General features: G+C 43.1%; 1 non-coding gene across 1 annotated transcript; it reads left to right on the top strand.

The window, feature by feature from the left end:
* Positions 1 to 9,031: 9,031 nt before the first annotated feature.
* On the top strand, positions 9,032 to 9,134 carry LOC112627224. Its single transcript, XR_003120076.1, has one exon. It is a non-coding gene; the product is annotated as a U6 spliceosomal RNA (small nuclear RNA).
* The last annotated feature ends 1,059 nt before the right edge of the window (positions 9,135 to 10,193 follow it).

Genomic DNA, 10,193 nt, shown 5'->3' with positions numbered 1-10,193 from the left:
AAATTCTTAAAAATGCAACAACTGCTCTCAGGAGTGGGTATAAGCTGCCTTCAGCACATCACTGGCACTGAAGCCCAGTGTCCTCCCTCTAGGCCATGGGAAGAAAAAGTGGAAATTGTGGAATTGAACACCCAATAATTGTTTCAGTTATGTGCAGGGCTTTAATTTTTCCTCTTACTACCCGCCTTCATGGAGCTTACTGTCTAGTAACAGGAGACAAGGTATGTATCTATCTATAATGTCAGTAGAACATGTGAATAGATATGATGAATAAGCATTCACACTTCTGGAAAGGTATTACCAGGTAATCTGAAGGCCCCTTCCGCCTCTAATGTTCCAGGATGATGAGATTCCAGGAGTCCTAGGGAAGCACTGAGGACTATAATCAATAAAGGATATACCAACGTCACCCTAGCTGTGCCCAGCTTCAGGAAATTCAGAGGCCGTTCGTGGAACCTTAGAGTGTCTGAGCTAGAGAGTTCCATTTGACAAGGATGCAACTGAGACCCATAGAGAGAGAACTTATTGAGGGTTTCACAGTGTTTTGGGCCCAAGTGAGCCTGGATTCCAGCATCCTGGTTTGCCCAGGACCGAGAGGTCTCCTATAGTTTGAGGCTTTCAATGTTAAAGCCAGGACAGTCTTGAGCAAACCAGGATAGCTGGTCACCCGACAGCAAAGGTATGCATCCTAGGCCAGTGCTTCTTTCTAAAAGTGCACTTTCACTGAACTTCCCAAATCCTTCGATCCCCAACATTTCTTTCCCAGGCTCCTTGCAGGGCTCTGAGCCTACAGGGGCTGATTAGACTGTAGGAGCAAGTTGCAAAAGAGCTGAGTAGAGAGGGGGTGGAGGTGACTGGAGAATGCCAAAAGACAAAGAGATAGGATTTCTGACTTTTTACACTTCTCTGCTAATTAGATAAAGGATTGGGACGGGGGAGAATGAGCCTCCATGCATATTCTTCTGAGCTGTGACAGGGAGCAGAGTTTAGGGATTTTTCTACCCCTGGTCTCCACCCCTCCTCCCTGGAAGCTTCTCACCCCCTGGGGATCCTTGACTCCCAGTCCAAATGCCACAGCTGCTTGAGCTCCTGACCCTCCCTTTGGCCCCTTCAATTTAGCCTCAGTGACTTGCCAAGTTCCCCAACAATATGGTCTGGGAAAAAAAGTGGAATACTTCTGTTTTCCCTTTCCGATTCAGGGTTCCAGGTGTCGGGAGGGAAATGAGGCCCTCCTGTGTGAAAATGGGATCAGTTGGTGGTCTATTGGATGCATGGGCCTGTAAGGACAAGGGCATATTAGGGGGGATCAGTCTGAAAGCCATGACTTGATCTGTTTCGTGTTGGCAAGTATGTTTCCTTCATCAATCTGGGAGCTGATTAAGGCTGTGCCCTGCCAATCCCACCCACACAGTGATCGCCCAAGGATAGGGACGTGTTTCTCCCATCAGACTGAGGTACCCAAATGGCAGAGGCCTCATCTTCACCACTAGCCTCGGAAGAGTTAGAGTTGGAGGGGCTCACCCAACACAAGGTTTCAGTTGGCTAAAACCTCTTGTTTTTTATTCCCTCATTGTTTTAAACCTCCATCTCTGTCCTATCCATCTCTGGATAGGACACAGAAGTTCTCAATTAATGTTTCTTGATTAATTGTTGAAGAAGAAGGTTTGGAACTGGTTGTAGGATTTTACTAGTTTTCAGAGAAATATGCATTTATTCATTCCAAAAATATGTACCTACTCAGTTCAGGCTAGTACTCAATACTTATGAGTCCAAGATGAATTAGGAGGTATTTTCATCTAGAAGCTCTCATTCTGGTCTGAGAGAGAGAGAAGTTTAAGTTATTTTTAATAGTACAGTGAAATAAGGAATGTTGGAAATGTTGGAAGGATGCAAGGAAATGGGGATAAATAAGGAAATGCCATAGAAGGGACTTCTGATGAAGACCTGCCATCTGCTGGCAGTGAACGGTACAACAAGCTCTTTTGTTGCCATAATATGGGTTCAGTACTGGAATTCTAGCCATTATCCAGTACCTGCCTAATGGATAGCCAGTCCAGTGATTGGCACTGAGCTGTGAACCTTGTAAAGGGATTTCTGTCTTTGAAAAACTTGTACTATGCTTATGGATGTAAGATATAATTGAAAAAGTTGTCAATCAACCAAGCAACAGATATTTGAATATGCACACACAAAAAATATGCTTTAAAAAAAAGCATAGGCCAGGCACGGTGGCTCAGCCCTGTAATCCCAGCACTTTGGGAGGCTGAGGCAGGAGGAACATGAGGTCAGGAGTTCGAGACCAGCCTGGCCAACATGATGAAACCCTGTCTTTACTAAAAATACAAAAAATTAGCCAGGCGTGGTGGCGCCCACCTGTAATCCCAGCTACTCAGAAGGCTGAGGCAGGAGAATTGCTTGAACTGAGGAGGCAGAGGTTGCAGTGAGCCAAGATCACACCAGTGCACTCCAGCCTGGGTGACAGAGCAAGACTCTGTCTTGAGAAAAAAAAAAAAAGCATGTAATTCATGCTTGTTACCAAAAAAATCAAATAAAACATGGAAATATGTAATGTAAAAAATAGGACTCTCTGACATCCAACTCCCTGTAAGTAATAATTATGTACAGTTTAGTGTGGATTTTTTTTCTCTGCATATATAAATGTTTATATATACATATGTAATTTTTTTTCTTTTTAAAGATGGGGTCTTGCTATGTTGCTCAGGCTGGCTTCAAACTCCTGGGCTCAAGCAATCTTCTCACCTCAGCCTTCTGAATAGCTAGGACTCCAGGTATGCACCAGTGTGCCAAGCTATATACATATTAATATATTTTATTATTTGAGATGGGGTCTTGCTCTGTCACCCAGGCTGGAGTGCAGTGGCACGATCTTGGCTCACTGCAAACTCCACCTCCCGGGTTCCAGCAATTCTTGTGCCTCAGCCTCTTGAGTAGCTGGGATTACAGGACCCTGCCACCATGCTCGGCTAATTTTTTGTATTTTTAGTAGAGACGGGGTTTTACCATGTTGGCCTAGCTTGTCTTGAACTCCTGACCTCAAGTGATCCACCCGCCTTGGCCTCTCAAAGTGCTGAGATTACAGGCATGAGCCACCATGGCTGGCCTTAATTTTCTACGTTCTCTTTTTCTACAATTATTTCTGGATGTGAAAGGGGGAAGGGATATTGGATCTCCTGCACTAATTTTCTCATTTTCTTATCTTTTATTTCCTGTTTTCCATTTTTTTGTTGTATTGTTTAGGAGAGTGCCTCAATTTTATCTTCCCACCATTATGTTGAAATTCTAAAAATTTCTGTATCAAATACTCAGTACCTAAGCCTTTTCCCTTACTCTCTGAATATTCCTTTCCTTTTTTTTTTGGGACGGAGTCTCATTCTGTCGCCCAGGCTGGAATGTGGTGGTGCAATCTTGGTTCACTGCAACTTCTGCCTCGTGGGTTCAAGCGATTCTCCTGCCTCAGCCTCCCAAGTAGCTGGGATTACAGGCCTGCACCACCACACCTGGCTAGTTTTTGTATTTTTAGTAGAGACGGGGTTTCGCCGTGTTGCCCAGGCTGCTCTCGAACTCCTGACCTCAGGTGATCTGCCTGCCTTGGCCTCCCAAAGTACTGGGATTACAGGTGTGAACCACCTTACCTGGACTGAATATTTCTTTTTTATCATACTCTGTTCTTGTTTCATGATTGCAATATCTTCTCTTAAATCTCTAAGGATACAATTTTCAAAACTTTTGTTTAGAGCCTTTTCTCAAAAGTCTAGTGATGCTTGGCTGTCCATTCATGCTTAACAATGAGGGGCTAAAAGCTTTTTGTATCTGGATGGGGCTTGTTGAATAGTGTGCTTCACTCCAGAGAGATAAGATAGCGCCTAGCTAATTCACTGGGGAATCCCAAGCATCAGTATCTTTAAGTCTTTTTTCTAGGGTTAGTTAGTTTTGCCAGAGAGGTGTTTTATTACCTATTGAGTTATAGACCTATTGAGTCTATATAACTCAATAGGTGAAAAATCTTTCTTTCTTTCTTTCTTTTTTATTTTTTTATTTTTTGGAGACAGTCTTGCTCTGTTGCCCAGGCTGGAGTGCAGTGGCGCGATCTCGGCTCACTGTAAGCTCCAACTCCCAGGTTCATGCCATTCTCCTGCCTCAGCCTCCTGAGTAGCTGGGACTACAGGCGCCCGCCACCACACCTGGCTAATTTTTTTTTGTATTTTTAGTAGAGATGGGGTTTCACCGTGTTAGTCAGGATGGTCTCTATCTCCTGACCTCATGATCTGCCCACCTCAGCCTCCCAAAGTGCTGGGATTACAGGCGTGAGCCACCATGCCCTGCCAAAATATTTCATTTTAACTTGTATTTTTTATTATTAGTGAGGTGGAGCACCTTTTTACATGTTAATTATCTGTTTAGATTTCTTATTCTATGAAATGATTCTGGACACTTTTTTTGACTACTTCTATTTTGCACTCATTTTTCTTACAGATTTATGGAATCCAATTATTAACATATAATATGTTGCAAAAATTGTTTTCCTTTTTGTTGTTTGCCTTTTTTTTTTCTTTTTTTGGAGACAGAGTCATGCTCTGTCACCTTGGCTGGAGTGCAGTGGTGTGATCATAGCTCACTGTAGCCTCGAGCTCATGGGCTCAAGGAATCTTCCCACTTTAACCTCCCAAGTTGGTGGGATTATAGGCATATGCCACTACACCCGGCTAATTTTTTTTGAGACAGAGTCTTGCTCTGTCGACTAGGCTGGAGTGCAGTGGCGCAATCTCGGCTCACTACAAGCTCTGCCTCCCCGGGTTCACGCCATTCTCCTGCCTCAGCCTCCTGAGTAGCTGGGACTACAGGTGCCCGCCACCACGCCCGGCTAATTTTTTTTTTTTGTATTTTTAATAGAGATGGGGTTTCACCATGTTAGCCAGGATGGTCTCGATCTCCTGACCTTGTGATCTGCCCACCTCGACCTCCCAAAGTGCTGGGATTACAGGCTTGAGCCACGGCACCTGGCCACACCTGCCTAATTTTTAGATACAGGGTCTCACTATGTTGCCAACGCTGATCTCAAATTCCTGAGTTTAAGTGATCCTCCTGCCTCAGACTCCCAAAGTGCTGGTATTACAGTCATGAGTCACTGTATCCACCCCAACTTTTAATTTTGAATATGTTGTCTTTTTCCCTAAAGAAATTAAATTTTTTTTTTCTGTTTTGGTCAACTTATTCCTTTAAGTATTCTAGGTTTTGAGTAATTAATAGAACAAACTGCCTCATTTAAATATGATAAAAATGTTCTGTATTTTCTTTTTCTTTTGTTGTGATTTTATTTTCTAATTATAGACCTTTTATATATGTAACTAACTTTTGTATATTATATGGGGCTTGCCTTTCATCTATCCCCCGCACCTCATATAGGCAGGCAATTGCCACTCAATTTATTAAATAATTTATAATTTCCCCACTGATTTGAAATGCTACCTACAGATCGGGCATGGTTGCTCACACCTGTAATCCCAGCGCTTTGAGAGGTGGAGATGGGAGGATCGCTTGAGGCCAGGAGTTCGAGACCAGCCTGGTCAACATAATGAGACCTCATGTCTACTTTTTTTTTCTTTTATTATTATTATTATACTTTAAGTTCTAGGGTACATGTGCATAATGTGCAGGTTTGTTACTTTTTTTTTTTTGAGATGGAGTCTTGTTTTGTCACTCAGGCTGGAGTGCAGTGGCACAATTTCAGCTTACTGCAACCTTCGCCTCCTGAGTTCAAGCCATTCTCCTGGCTCAGCCTCCTGAGTAGCTGGGATTACAGACACGTACCACCACGACCAACTAGTTTTTGTATTTTTAGTAGAGATGGGGTTTCACCATGTTGGCCAGGCTGGTCTCGAACTCCTGACCTCATGATCTGCCTGTCTCGGCCTCCCAAGGTGCTGGGATTATAGGTGTGAGCCACTGTGCCTCATCTCTATTAAAAAAAAAAAAGAATTAAAAAAATTTTTTTTAAATGAGAAAGGCCGCCTACTAAATTCCCATACATCCATAGATTTAGCCATGGAATTGCTATTCTATTTCATATATCTTTGTCTTTTCTTTTGCTAATAATACACTTTTGCTGGGCTTGGTGGCTCACCCAGCACTTATAATCCCAAGACTTCGGAAAGTTGAGGTGGGTGGATCACTTGAGGCCCGGAGTTCGAGACCGGCCTAGCCAACATGGTGAAACCCCGTTTCTACTAAAAACGCAAAAAGTTAGCCAGGCATGCTGGGGGTGTGCATGCCTGTAATCACAGCTACTTGGGAGGCTGAGGCATGAGAATCGTTGAACTTGGGGGGTGGAGGTTGCAGTGAGCAGAGATCGTGCCACTGCACTCCAACCAGGGCAACAGAGTGAGACTCTCTTTTTTTTTTTTTTTTTTTGAGACGGAGTTTTGCTCTGTAGCCCGGGCTGGAGTGCAGTGGCCGGATCTCAGCTCACTGCAAGCTCCGCCTCCCGGGTTCTCGCCATTCTCCTGCCTCAGCCTCCGGAGTAGCTGGGATTACAGGCGCCCGCCACCTCGCCCGGCTAGTTTTTTGTATTTTTAGTAGAGACGGGGTTTCACTGTGTTAGCCAGGATGGTCTCGATCTCCTGACCTCGTGATCCACCCGTCTCGGCCTCCCAAAGTGCTGGGATTACAGGCTTGAGCCACCGCGCCCGGCCTGAGACTCTCTTTCAAAAAAAAAACAACAATAACAATAATAGGCCGGGTGCGGTGGCTCACGCCTGTAATCCCAGCACTTTGGGAGGCTGAGGTGAGTGGATTACAAGGTCAGGAGTTCAAGAGCAGCCTGGCCAAGATGGTGAACCCTGTCTCTACTAAAATTACAAAAACTAGCCAGGTGTGGTGGCAGGCATCTGTAATCCCAGCTACTTGGGAGGCTGAGGCAGGAGAATCGCTTGAACCCAGGTGGCAGAGGTTGCTGTGAGCCGAGACTGAGCACTCCAGTGGCTGGATGACAGAGTGAGACTCTATCTCAAAAACAAAAAAATAAAAACAATAATAATTCACATGTTATTACTATGTAATCATAGCATTTTTTTTTGCTTTTTTGTCATAGCATATTTTAATATTTAATAAAACAAGTGCCTCCTCCTTATTCTTTTCAAGAATTTTCTTGTATAATACATTTATATCTTTTAGAAAAACTTTATAATCAAATTGTCAAATAAAAATCATTGAGATTATAATTGTAATTATTCTAAATTTATTGATAAATTTGAGGAGAAAATTGACGTTTTTATACCATTTAATCTTTCCATCCAGTAGCACAGTAGGCTTTCCCTTTATTCAGATTGTTTTTCTATGTCTTTCAGAAAACCTTTATAGTCTTTTTCATATAAAGAACCTTTATTTCTGATTGATTTTCTAGCTGGTTATTGCCATTAATGCCAGCAATGTAATGAATTAATACATTTCCTAAGATTCAAAAATCTTTGAATCTTGAGCTAAACCCTAATGGATCGTGTGTTTTTCCTTTAATATATTTTTAGATTCTCTTTGCTAATATCCGATTTAGGTTTTATGCTTCTTACTCACAAGTGAGATTGGTCTATGCTTTTTTTCCTCTTCAAACTAGTTTTGTCAGGTTTTAGTAAAAGGATTTTGCTAGTCCCATAAACTGAAAGGTACATTTTCAATTTTCTTCTATGATCTAGAACAGTTTATATAATAGAGGAATTACTCCTCTAGCTCAACAACAACAACAAAAAACAAATAATACAATTTAAAAATGGGCAAGGACTTGACTAGACATCTCTCCAAAGGTGATGTACAAATGACCAACAAGCATATGAAAAGATGTTCAATGTCACTAATCATTAGAAAAATGAAAATAAAAAAGATAACAATATCATTATTATTTATTATTATTATTATTATTTGGGATGGAGTTTTGCTCTTGTTGACTGGAGTGCAATGGCATGGTCTTGACTCACTGCAACCTCTGCCTCCTGGGTTCAAGTGATTCTCCTGCCTCAGCCTCCCAAGTAGCTGGGATTACAGGCACCCGCCATCACACCCAACTCATTTTTGTATTTTTAGTAGAGACAGGGTTTCACCATGTTGGCCAGGATGATCTTGAACACCTGACCTCAAGTGATCTGTCCACCTCAGCCTCCCAGAGTACTGAGATTACAGGCACCAGCCACCACGCCCAGCCAAAAAAAAATATATTTTAAGTACCAGGTACCAGGCACCAGGTTAGATGCTGGGAATACATCTATTAACCGGCTGACCAGCACCCTGCCCTCCAGAGCATATCATTTAGCAAATCAGGCAATAGAAGGTCTTCCTGAGTAAGCAGAGGAGTTTAGACACTACCCTGTGAGACACTGCACTCATGTGGCCCTCTGATGGGAGCGGATGGAGAGATGTCCTCAGCCTGCGGATGACATGGAAGGGGGGTATGCAGAGGAAATGCAGAGTGTTGAAGAGCTAGGTCTCCAACACTCTGTGAGCCTCAGCTATGAACCCCAGACTAGAATGAATGCACTGCAGAGGCAGGGAAGTGGTCAGAGTTTCTGAGAAAGTCATTCATTCAGAGAGATGGAAAACTTCTTAATCTTTTCTCAGATAATTTACATTTAATAAAAGTATAGCCTTTGTTTGATTTAAGCTGCAGGAATGAAACTCTGATGATGGAATCATTGGCTTGAGTCAGTAGGAAGAAGAGGGGTTTGGTGTAGAGGGGCAGTCAGGGCCATCCCTGAAATCACCTCTTTTTAGGAGCTGTCCACCTCAGAGGCCAGCTCTGACCTTCCATGTGATGTGAGGGATACTGCTTCACTCTCTGGATATCGTTTTCAGCATATTCAGAAACGGAAGCAGGAGTTCTTGGTTTTCCAGAACTGAGGACATTCCCTCTTAACTCCTAAGTGATTATCACCCTGCCTTCCCCTGCAAACTCAGCTTTCCCGGAGAAAACAAGAGAGAGAGGATGCAGGGAAATGGGCAGTAGGCACACTTAATAATCCTGTAAGGAGTGCTTGTTGTGACAGTGCATATACTAAAACTGAAATGATATAGAGATTAGCATAACCCTGGATAAGGATGATGTGCAAATTTATGAAGCTTCTTAAGTGTAAATTTTGAAAGTCATGGGAAACAGACAAAGGTTCTTCCCAAACCTGGGACCATGCAACTCCCTGGAGACATTTAAAAGAGCACTGAACAACCAGAGCCAACAGGCAGAGTGACCAGCTCATCCTGTTTTCCCCTGGACAAAGTCCTGTGTTCCAGGCAAACTGGGATGGCTGTCACCCCATCAGGAGGCTGGTCTTTAGCTCTGCATCTGCCATTGACTCCCTTCCCTTCATAGCCTGAGTTTCCTCCTCAATTGTAAAGTAGTATACCTGGACAAGATGATAACTAAGGGTACTTCCAAGTGGAAATTTGCCCTGGCTGCCCTAACACCCAGAAGCCCTCAGGGAACTTGCCATGAGCGTGGGCAGAACCAATCTCATCACCAGGGGACGCACCTGAAGGTTCAGGGACCTGCACATTTTCCCATACAGACCCTCCGCTGTTACTGATTCCTGTGAGTGACGTAGTTAATACCAGCAAACAGTGTATTATAATCATTAGTTGTCACTACAAAATAGAGTGAAGATGATTATTCCTAGTTGTCAGATTGTTTCAAGGAGTATGTAAACCAAAAATAAGAAATGTAAAAAAAAAAATTTCACAATGCTCCCAGCTGGCATTATATCCATTTAATTATACAGTCATATTGGAATGATACGTGGTTATCATTTCTATTTAGAATTTTACTTGTGCCAGGCCTGGTGGCTCACACCTGTAATCCCAGCACGTTGGGAGGGCAAAGTGGGCGGATCACCTGAGGTCAGGAGTTGGAGATCAGCCTGACCAACATGGCGAAACCCCGTCTCTACTAAAAAATACAAAAATTAGCCAGGCATGGTGGCAAGCACCTGTAGTCCCAGCTATCTGGGAGGCTGAGGCAGGAGAATCGCTTGAACCTGGGAGAAGGAGGTTGCAGTGAGCCGAGATTGCGCCACTGACTCCAGCCTAGGCGACAAAGCGAGACTCAGTCTCCAAAAAAAAAGGAAAAAAAAAAAGAATTTTACTTGGATTCCAGAGGAAGGATTTCCATCTCTTGATTTCTATTAACATCAAATAGAAAA

This window comes from Theropithecus gelada, chromosome 6 (assembly GCF_003255815.1).
Source record: "Theropithecus gelada isolate Dixy chromosome 6, Tgel_1.0, whole genome shotgun sequence".
Taxonomy (NCBI): Eukaryota; Metazoa; Chordata; class Mammalia; order Primates; family Cercopithecidae; genus Theropithecus; species Theropithecus gelada.
This window is presented reverse-complemented; position numbering and strand designations above follow the sequence as displayed.